This window comes from Phyllostomus hastatus, unplaced genomic scaffold (genome assembly GCF_019186645.2).
Source record: "Phyllostomus hastatus isolate PE091 unplaced genomic scaffold, TTU_PhHast_1.1 phas_contig_148, whole genome shotgun sequence".
Lineage (NCBI taxonomy): Eukaryota > Metazoa > Chordata > Mammalia > Chiroptera > Phyllostomidae > Phyllostomus > Phyllostomus hastatus.
The window spans coordinates 14,171,715-14,182,388 of record NW_025333607.1 but is presented as its reverse complement, the minus strand read 5'-3'; positions in this window follow the sequence as shown (position 1 = coordinate 14,182,388).

Below are 10,674 nucleotides of genomic sequence, written 5' to 3'. Positions count from 1 at the left end.
CACGGCAGGAGGGTGGGGAGGTGGGTGGGGAGGGGGCTGGGGAGGCAGACTCGGCCAGAGCAGAGGAGGCTTTCTCAGAGGAAGGAGGCGATTGTATTGTATCCCCACTGGCTAGTGGTTCGCAGCGTGCCCAGCTCTTGAGATAACTGATGCTTAGCTGCTCTAACCTGCACACCCCAGAACAACTGTTCTTAATGGTGTAGCTGACCAGGTGCCTATTTTTTCAACTTCTGAGATACAGCAAGAATCTTTTTTGCAGGTTTACAGAAGAAGAAATCTAGCAAGATCGACCTCTACCCTATGGATAGGAGACCCCCACTGTGGGTCTGTAAATACAACTCACTTGGCCACATGCACACATTTTACACACACTTTCCATGCTTTCTTGATCTCCCATCTTCCACGGAACCCCTAAGGACCATTCACAACACTTCGGGATCAGCCAGGCTTGGGGAAAAGGCCCCAGATCTCAGATAGACTCTGTCGGTAATTCCATTGTCGTCAGACTTGGTCCTGGGTTGCTGTGTCTTCGCTGGTTCTTGGGGGATTAAAATAGCAGGTCCCTGGAGGGAAGGTATAGACTCCAAACTCTTGTATGAACCTTTTCTTCCACTGCCTTTAAAAAGAATTTTATGATTAAAAAATCAGGGTGCTTTAGAAGCATTCTTCGGTTATGATAAAAACCTCCATCTTGGCCTTGTATAGATTATAACCCTTCACACCTGTTACCACACTTAATTAGGCCCCATGGGTAGACTGTGCAGAAGCCACAGTGCCCGCTTTACACGCAGAGCTCTATTGACACGCAGGGCTGGAAAACCCAAGGGCTGCCTCTGGCTGAGGGCACGGCTGAACCCAGGATTTCCAACTATATCACTTCGACGTCTGACACTCATCTCAGAGAAGTTAAATGTCTTGCCCAGGGTCACGAGGTTCATCATGAGTAAGACCAGGACCTGGGCAACGGTCTCCAAACTCCCGATCGCATGCTTTCTCACAGTTCCTTCTGGGGAAAAGAGAAAGATGGAGTTCCCCCCGGGCTGCCTTCCCCTGCTCCTGGGAGGGCACCTGTCACTTTGCATTACAGCTACTCGTTCACGTATCTGTCCCCTTTGTCTTATTCCCCGGTCAATAGATGTCGTTTAAGTTGAGTTATCCTCAAAAATAATGTATTAATGGTTGTCTCAAAACATGCCTTCCCTCACCAGCCTGAGAGAGAGAAAACACACACACACACAAATTCTAAGACGTATTTTCTCAGCCAAACAGACCCAAGAGGCACACGTCTGTCCTCATGGGCCAAGAAGGGGATGAAGGGACAGGAGGGAAGGTCAGCCTCGTGGCCCAGGGCTACGAGCTCAGCTGGGACTGGGACCACCCAGCTATGAGAAGGACAGCAGGCCGGCTGGCAATACCCCTTGTGCCTTCTTTAATAACAGAACTGCCGAGTTTTAGCCTGGCAGCCCACGTGGCCGCGTGAATAAACTCTGGCCAGCGGCACATGAGTGGAAGTGGCGTGTGGTGCCCATAGGTGGAGCCCCTAAAAGAACATGGGCATGTGCCTCCCCTCCTCCTCCCTACCCCCATGTTAGGGAAGTGACAAGAATTAACCACCTGTTCTGGACTCAGAGGAGGAAGTTCCAAATGGGGGTCACCTTTGGTCCTCGACAAGCCCCAGGCCACTTTCCTCTGAGCTGTCCGAGGAGCAACAGAGAAATTTCTCTTATCCGAGCCATCGCGCCCCGGGGTTTCCTTGTCACAGCAGGCTGGCCGATATACTAATACAACAAGCACACTCGGAATGTCTTTCTCGCCAGAGAGAAGTTCAGGATCGAAGGGAAGTAACTGAGAGTTACCAGAAGGGGAGTCGAGGAGCAGTTAGGAACTCTGAGCTCCAGACCCAGTTGTGCCCCGGAACACCAGGACTCCTACCATCGTAGAACCTTAGAGCTGCTATGTGTATATTGACATAACGTCATTGCCGCACAAACTGCTAATATGCTCTCATTAGTGGACTTTTAAAATACTTCACATACTTGAAGTTTATAAGCATAGGGGAACTTCTGGAAGAATACCAAGAAAATTGTTAAGAGGGGCTGCCTCTGGAGCTGGAAAGTAGGGAACTTGTATTCGGTGCCTTTTGAATGTTACTACTTGCAACTAGAATCCTATTTAAAACCAAAACGAGTGAGCCCATCTAAGATCACTTGCTCGAGGTGGCCAGAATGTTAGCTGTTAACCCTTCACTTCGTATGAATTCACTTCACCGTATTTGAGGGACCAGAGCCCAACAGTGGTGCAACGAGGAAAACACGCAGGATTTTTTAAGCCATTGGTATCAATGAATGTGAAAGCAAAGCTACTTTTGGACATACATATCCACAGCTTTCAAAGAAGGCGCAAGAAAAATCAGAGCTTCCTGCAATATATTTTCTGTTTCTTTCCAGTGGAAGCAGGGATCAATCGGCAGTGGCCTACCATCCTTGAAACTCCTGCTTTCCCCCTACACAGACCCTCATCATCATCAGCATCATCATCATCGTCGTCGTTATCGTCTGTAAAGGTCACCCCACAGTGAAGGGCTTGCCAAGTCAGGGTGCAGACAGCTCAGCCACGACCCTCGTTACCCTGATCCACGCTGCCCGCCGTCCTTCATTAGCACCGAAGTCAATATTTCATCTGGGAGTGAAAATGAAGCCATCGCCCCTCCTGTGAGCAGCACTACTCCAGAAATTAAAATTTTACATCCGGCTGGAGGAGGATCACTTAGCATTTGAAAGCACTTCCCCTTGTGACCTTGAGCTTTTATCGCTTTGGGAGCCAAAATAAAATCTCCAGGGCAAGATTTATGAATAAATAATTAAGCATGAAAATAAAATCGGCACTGAAAAAGAGGTGGGGCCTTTCCATTTACAGCCAAAGTTTCTTTTGTGGGTGTGTCCCTCTCTTTGGGGCACGCAGCATTTTTAAGGAAAAAAGAAATTCCAAGATGTGCCGGCCTGACCTCAACACGGGAACCTGCCTCTTTCCTGCATCTTCCCAAATCCTCAGAAGGTGCCCAGGTCCCCCAGACGCAGCAGCAATGACAACACTCACTCTTCTCCATCCATGATGCCTTGTCCTGCTCAGGACTGGCTCCTCCCCACCCCACTCCACCCTGCCCAACGAGAGCATGGGGTGAGCTGCCAGGGGTTGACCAGATAGCCCTGTTCTTCCCCGATAAGCCAGTGGTGAGGGTCAACGGTATGATTGGGGCCCTTCAGAGAAGACCCCGGGGCTCAGAGTCAGGCTCTCTAAGGGCAACTCATCGTATGAGACAAAAATGATGACATTGGGCAAGGCTCAACCCACTTTCCAGGAAACTTGGGGTGGGGGAGTCATAAATAGAGAGAGCTCCCTCCTTTCTTTCAATGAAGACACAGCACTCAGAGAACACTGGCCAGGGTCCCCGGCTCTGATCTGGAACGTCTCCAAAGAGCTGGGAGTGCCTTCCCTGCTCTAACTAACGTGCTGGCTGCCTGGTGAGCTGCCTGTCCTCATCCTCCTTCTAGCAACTAAAACTGTCTTGGGACGATGAGAGGAACCCACAGACATGAGGTCCTGCTGCCTCTCGGACAGGGGACAGGAGCACCAGACCTGCTGCCGAGTGCCACAGAGCCAAGGGACCTCCCAGGCACCGCCTGGGTCCACAGTCCCTAGGGACCCATGGAAGCCTCTGGACTCCTTCATCCGAAACCTGAAGATCAATGCTTTTTGGTTTTTAATTTTTTATCATCACAGCTCCTATTGGTATTTTGGAAACTGCTTCAATGTGCCTCCCCACTGACTCGTTTGAGTCATGTTTTCATGAAAGGAAGATTGTAGATCAAATGATTCTGAAGTCCAGCCACCTGCCAGGGACCAGAAAAGGCCTCTCAGCCTCCTGCCTCAGCCCCAAGTCCTCCCCAGGAATCAGGGGGTACACAAGCCCCCACCTTGGAGCAGCCTGGGTCTAGAAAGTTCCCCTTGCCTCTGTTCGACACACCTGCAGGCTAACAGTAGCTCTGTTCCTGGGGAAGAAGACAGCAGAAACACTGTCTCATCAAAAAAAAAAAAAAGTCCAGTGGAGATCGATGCTCTCATAGCTCCCATTCTCCCCTCCAGAGTGAGGTTCGTTTTAAGAAGAATTTCCTCCAGCAATTGTGTGGATTCTGGGGTTCTTCTACCTCCAGGATCCAGGGTCCCCACTGCTCTGGCAGGTGACCAGGGTGGCTTAGCATCTCCATGACACTCCCTCACGTTGACTCCCACCCTGGAGACTCTCCAGTATCAGCAGAAGCACTTCGTACACCGTAAAGCATGGCACCAGCTGCATCTGTCCGGTTCATTGAGGTGGACTTTATGTATCATAAACTGCAAATATTGAAAGGGTACAATTTCGTGAGTGTTAACAAATGTAAACACCCATAAAACCAAGCCTTCGATTAAGATAAGGAACAGATGCAGCCCTCTCAAAACTTTTCTCAAGCCCTTCTTAAATCAATGTAGCAGAACGGCACTGCTTCTTAGCTGTGGATCTGGCCACAGCCTGCGATGTGACCTTGAGCCTCTTTGGAAGTTTGCATCTCCGCACAGGTTAAACGAGGGTATGGGACTGGATGACCCCACCGGGTCCTGTAAGCCCGGCCTTCTGGGAATCTCATCTTGAAACTGACCTTCCGGGATGGAAGTCACCCATGGGTGACTTCACTGTTCTCCCTGCCCACAGAATTCGCCCTCAGGCTATGACGCAACACACGGCATCACCGTAATGAAATGTTTTCCAACCAAATTCCACAATTATGACAATAAAGGAGTCAGGATTTGGGAGGAAGTGACATGAGCAAGAAGAGATTAAAAAAAAAAAAAAAGGAAGGTTTACTAAGCTCCCACAATCTCCCTGTCCCTCTCCTCATGCCCCAGAGCTCTCTGAGGCAGATGTCATTGTCCCCACGTTACAGATGTGGAAACTGAGGCACAGGTGGGTTCTGCCACACGGGAGGAGAGGGGCTGACCTAGGTTGCTGTCCTTTCGCGTCCACGACCCCTCGCATAGCAGCGGACCAGCTGTTTACCAGCGGTAGACACCCCTTTTGCCCCCGGCCATGGACTCCTCTCTGGAGAGCGATTTTCTCTCATTAGTTTCAAGAGTGAATCAGCACTTTTAGCGCCCGAGCTCCAGAATCAATTAAGCATTTTAATCAGAGACTTGTTACCCGAAGCTGCCCGTAGACTCATTCCCAGGCAAATACTCTGGCCCCATGGCTCATCACTTCTAATAAGACAATAATAACACTTTTAATCCTACACTCCGCAGTTAGCGAGTCGCTCCTGATTGCCCACATCTGCGACAGGAATCTCTTTATCAGGCCCCGAGCTAACGCCGGGGGCCCTGATATGAGTCACACGTGCCCTGGGACAGGGCGTGCCAAGATGAGAGAAAACAGGGAAACGTATCTGTTCTCTGCATGTGAGACAGCCACACACAAGACGTCACCTTTCACGCAGCTGTGACACAGCCCCAGGCCACTGGCCATGCTTCGCAGAGCTGAGTTCCAGAGAGGCTGAAGTTTTCTTTTTCCGCTTCCATTGTTCTCCGGGCACAGGAGAATCACAGCACGTCCCCCACTCCCTGGGAAAACAGCTGTAGGGTACTGGGTTATTCTCCGTGGTCAGCCTCACCCTTCCTCGCCCCTGTCCCTAGTCAATTCCCATTTCGAGAAAAAAGTAGGCCTGTGGCTCCTGGTCCCTAGTAACACACCCCGGGAGTGTAAGTAGCACTCTGACCAGCCGATGGATTATTGCAAACAGTAACCATCTAGACCTGATACACGTCTCTCCCTAGGACGCACACGGACACCGCCCGCCCCATCGGCACATGAACTGGTCAGTTACACTGTGAATAAAGGGGATGCCTCTCCCCTGCGCCAGAGTTTGGACGAGAAAGCCACGGTGGGGAAGGAGCATGCATTCAGTTTTGAATGTGTAACTGAGCTCCCCGGACAAATAAGGCAGGGAACCCTGCAAGCCAAGGGAACCACTCCATCCATCCCCCAGGTCCTCCAGAATAGACCCCCTTCCCCTCCACTACGGTGGCGAACTCTGCAAAACTGTTTAGAGCATCTTGGAATAGTTCGAGTGTCGCTGTCACTTTCCAGACAGGCTTTCCGGCGGATGCTAAACCACAAGAGTACAAATGTGCCCTGACCACAAGACAGCCACGTGGCAGCTCACCGCAGCACCCCGGGGAGCCTGGAACTGCCCAGGCAGGCGCCCTCTGTGCACCTGCTCTTCATCCACCCCAGGCCTCTGTCCCTGTGGCACTGCCACTGAGCTGCAAGTGCGCCCTCTCCGCTGTGACCGGCTCTCAGGTGAGCAGTTAGCGCTCGCCCCCAAATCGGAGGGGACTCGTTAACCCGAAGGGGGGTGCGATGTTTGCGCAGCCACACCCTGGCAGGCTGCATGCACTTAGGCGCTGCTCGGAGATGCAGACGCGGGAACACCTCTGCTGTGTCCCAGCCTCACCAGATCTAGAACAATACAGAACCCGGCAAACAGTAGCCACCCCCCCTCCCCCAACAGGGCACAAGCCACTCCCTGACTTCTGTGTCCCTCGAGTGGTCTCTTCTAACTGCCTACGACACACAATGTCTTCATGCACTCGGGAGACATGAGCTGGGCCCCGGGTGGGCTCTGACACACTATCCTCACCCCCACGGAGGGGCAGGGGCCAGGAGAGCTGCTTGGACAAGCTCTCACCACGCCAAAGGGATTCAAATTAGACTTGAAGTCATCTCCAAACGAAGTCGTACAGCAGTCACAAAGACACACTGAATGACGGAGAGAAGAAATATATCACTCAGATGTAAGGTCATATCTAGTCTTCAGAACACACCACCCCTAACACACTACGAATTGTAATCAAGCTGCCATTGAGCTCTCAATAGAAAGAATTATCTTGGGCATTATACTTTGTAGCATTAATCTGTTCAATGTAAACCTCTAAAGTAGACTATAAGAGGCTGCAGACTCTTATGTTTTAGTATACTGGAAGCATTTAAAAACGAAAGGGAACTGGACCGCTCTGAACCCCTGTAGGAGAGGGAAGAGAAGGGGAAGAGAAGTGACCGAGAGTCTGTAATCCACAAGCTCTGCCGTCCGCTGGTCACCCCGATTCCCCCCAAGGACCCGCTGAGCGGGAGCCCCACAGAAGAGCTTCTTCCCTGATCTGAATATTCATTCACCCTTGCCCTGTGTCAAAATGTCTTCTGCAGGCTCCTAACCACATGGCACCCTGAATGGGTACTGTATCTTTAAATGCACAGCCGACTTGGGAAAAAAGAAGTCCCAGGAATAAATACAAAGAGGCCCAAGCCAGACAGCCAATGGGAGCTGAGCTCTCAGGTCCTTTCTGTGCACCAGACACTTGGATGGGCATCTTTACGCGAAAACTTCTCTGAGGTTTAATTCCCTACCCCAACCCCCATCCCTGGCTGCTAGGACAAAGAAGACGTGTTCTTCATCTGTCTGAGTCACATCTGCGGGTCCTCCCTTTGTGCTCTGAGTATTACCACCCATCTCTCGATTCCCACTACACGTCCATGTGCGGGCTGCCAAAGCAAGCACATGCTGGACCACAGCAAACACTGCTTTTTGTCGGTAGATGACCAAACCCTGACATGGCCTTGCCCCCAGCTCCCAGCATAAAGAGCAAGGAGCCCACAGCTCTGGGACCCTCTGTCCTAGCAGATATCTCATTCTGTGGGGACACACTGACCACATGTCTGTAAAGAGAAAGGAGGAAGGAGGAAGCCCAGCCACTTACTTTATCCTTGATCTTGACTCGACTTGTTTGTTGGTCCAGCGGTACAGCCAAGTGAGAGCCACCTTCAATGAAGTGCTCGAGCCCAGACCCTCCCTGTGACCTGACCTGACCTGGCTCACCAGCCATCTCCTCCTGCCCCAACTGCTGTCCTCAACCATTCTCTGTGTGGCAGACAGAGTCTGTCATCCACCCAGTATCCTTCTTCCTGCTAACACAGCCTCCAACTTGGAACAGCAGAATGCTCTGCTCCACACTTAGAGTTGCTTTAAGCAAAACCTAACAATCCCATTCCCCGGGTTCTAAGCCTCCCTGTGGGTGGCTGCCAGCCCCAGTGCTAGCCACTCAGATGGAGGTGGATGGGGCGCATTTCTGGGAAGGCTCCAGCATTCTCAATGAAAGAGACAAACACGGCTACAGTCACTGTCCCCTCTCTCCCTGCCGTGAACATGGACATCATGGCTGAAGCTGCAGCCCCAACAGGAAGAATCAAACCAACCAGGAAAGGCAGAGAGGACAGAGAGAAAGAGATTAGGTCTTGGAGGGTGTGGCTGAGCTGCTGCTTCCACCCCAGATTTCAAAGCTCCAGACTTAGTAAGTGAATCATATACCCTGACCTCTCACACATCTATTCCTGGGACGTGCTGGTCAATGCAGCCGAAAGCATTCCTAACTAATGTACATGTTTATTGCTGCATCACGCTGAGGGCCACCGTGTATGGTTCGTGGCACTGCCAATAGGACGAGCGTCCTAGAACACTTATCACAATATTCAAATTTTTTTGTTTCATTACATATTATCTAGAATATAAACCTTACAAGGTCTGAGTTATTTACTCCTGTATTCTCAACATCTAGAAAATTGTTATGAGTAGTTTTATGTGATTGATAAAATTTTGGATTCTTTCTTTTTGCTTTTCTTTGTTTTGTTTCATTTTGTTTGTTTTGTTTTGTTTTTCCGCAGTAAATATATTGATGCCCCCCAAAATGGTGAAAATCATTCTTTTAATAGTGAGGGCATGGTGCCCAACCTCATGTGCCACTCCTTTTGCTAAATCTACTGCCTCGTTGTAACCCATTACAATATTTTCACCCCCGCCCCTTCATATTTTCTCCCTACCCCAAGGCACCCACCAATCTAACCCATGTTCCCACATATGACTTGAGCCACGATAATAGATATCACAGGATACACATGACTCTACTCAGAAGAGTCCTGAGACCTCCCTCCAAGGAGACATCATTCTCCATTTCTTTAACACTTCCTTTCAATCTTGTAGCATTCCCGCCCATTATTAACATGTGACACCACTGAACGTACACATAATGAATCAAAGAAGACAGTAACCCCAGGTCATAGGCAGCTACTGAGAAAGACATTGACCATACATTCATACGTACAAATGCGTAACTTAGTGGCAAGTGCGGGGAAGGAGGGACGCTCAGGGCAGTGAGAGCCAAGGAAGGGGACCCGTCAGTTGTCCACAGTCCAGGCAAGACATGCGGTGGCTTGGCGTAGGGTGGAGATGGCATGGAGAAGAAGCAGGCCAGAGACATATTTGGAAAGGAAAATCAAAAGGACTTAGTGACGCATGGGAGATGGACAGTACAGGAAGAAGGAGTTGTGTAGGATGACTCCTAGGATTTCAGCTTGCACAAGTAAGGTTCATGGATGTAATAATCTCAGGGGCCCTACAGCTGTAGGGGAGTGGGTGTATGTATGTGTTCACTCTCATGTCAAACTTAAATGATTTTAAGCATATTCTGGATGACCCATGTGACCACTCCAAGTTCAACAACTCCTCATACCAGAGCCCGTGTTTGTGTTTGCATTTGGGAATCCTGTGAACACCAAGGATCACGTGGGGTGACCACGTTTAGCGTCTAGTGGACAACAAAGAAGTTCACAGCTATGAGCCTGGCAGACCAGCCAGCTGGCTTTGCCTACAACCCCAAGAGTGCGTTCTTCGACCAGTTACAGAGATCTTCAACCAGTTATAAACCAGTGACTCCTTCCCCGGTCAAAAAGATCAGATTGTGAAGAATGAAAACATTTTCATTTCTTAAATTAGTGAATGAAGGTTTGGTATTGTCGTTATGAAAACTTCAAAGTAAAGAATTAATGCTTCTTTCATTGTCACAGGCCAGATGGAAAAATCCAGAAGGGTTGGCGCTCCCTCCCGCTGTACTCGCGGAGGTCTCTCCTACCCTGGGAGGGCTGGCCCTCCTGGACTTGAGGTCATTTTGATTTCTTTGCACCTTCAACTCTCTGATGGGTTTTTAAGTGACTGTTTGGTAACTAGCCCAGCTTCCTCGTGCCACTGGGCTCAGAGTCACCTTCCTTTGTGACTTTCTAAAGCAAAACTGGGAGTTTGTACAAAACTTTTTAAATTCACCATGCCTATATTTTAATCAAAGCTATTATGTAATACTGTTATAGCTACCTTTTTGTTCCTCCTCTTCTTCCCCTATTATAATAAAAATAACCGGAGCCAGCACTGGGCTCGAGAGAACTCTCCTTTGAGGTTCCCCTTCCGCATGAGTGACGGGGGACAGGTCGGTCTGCTACTTATGAATTAGCCGGCTTTGTGCACGTCAGCCCACGAGCACCGTCTCTACATTCCCTGTTCTGGTCTACACTCTTCTTCAACTTCTCTGTCCTCCTGTTCCCCTGGCTCCAGCCCCGCTCTGGGCCAACACAAATGGGACAATCTCCTTCCATCCCCAGATCAGACTCGCTGAAGCTAACAGTGAACACATAAGTAGACATGGGTCCTCTTTCCTGGGATGCTAATCCTTCCTGTACCGGACCGGATCTCACTCCCCATCGCACAG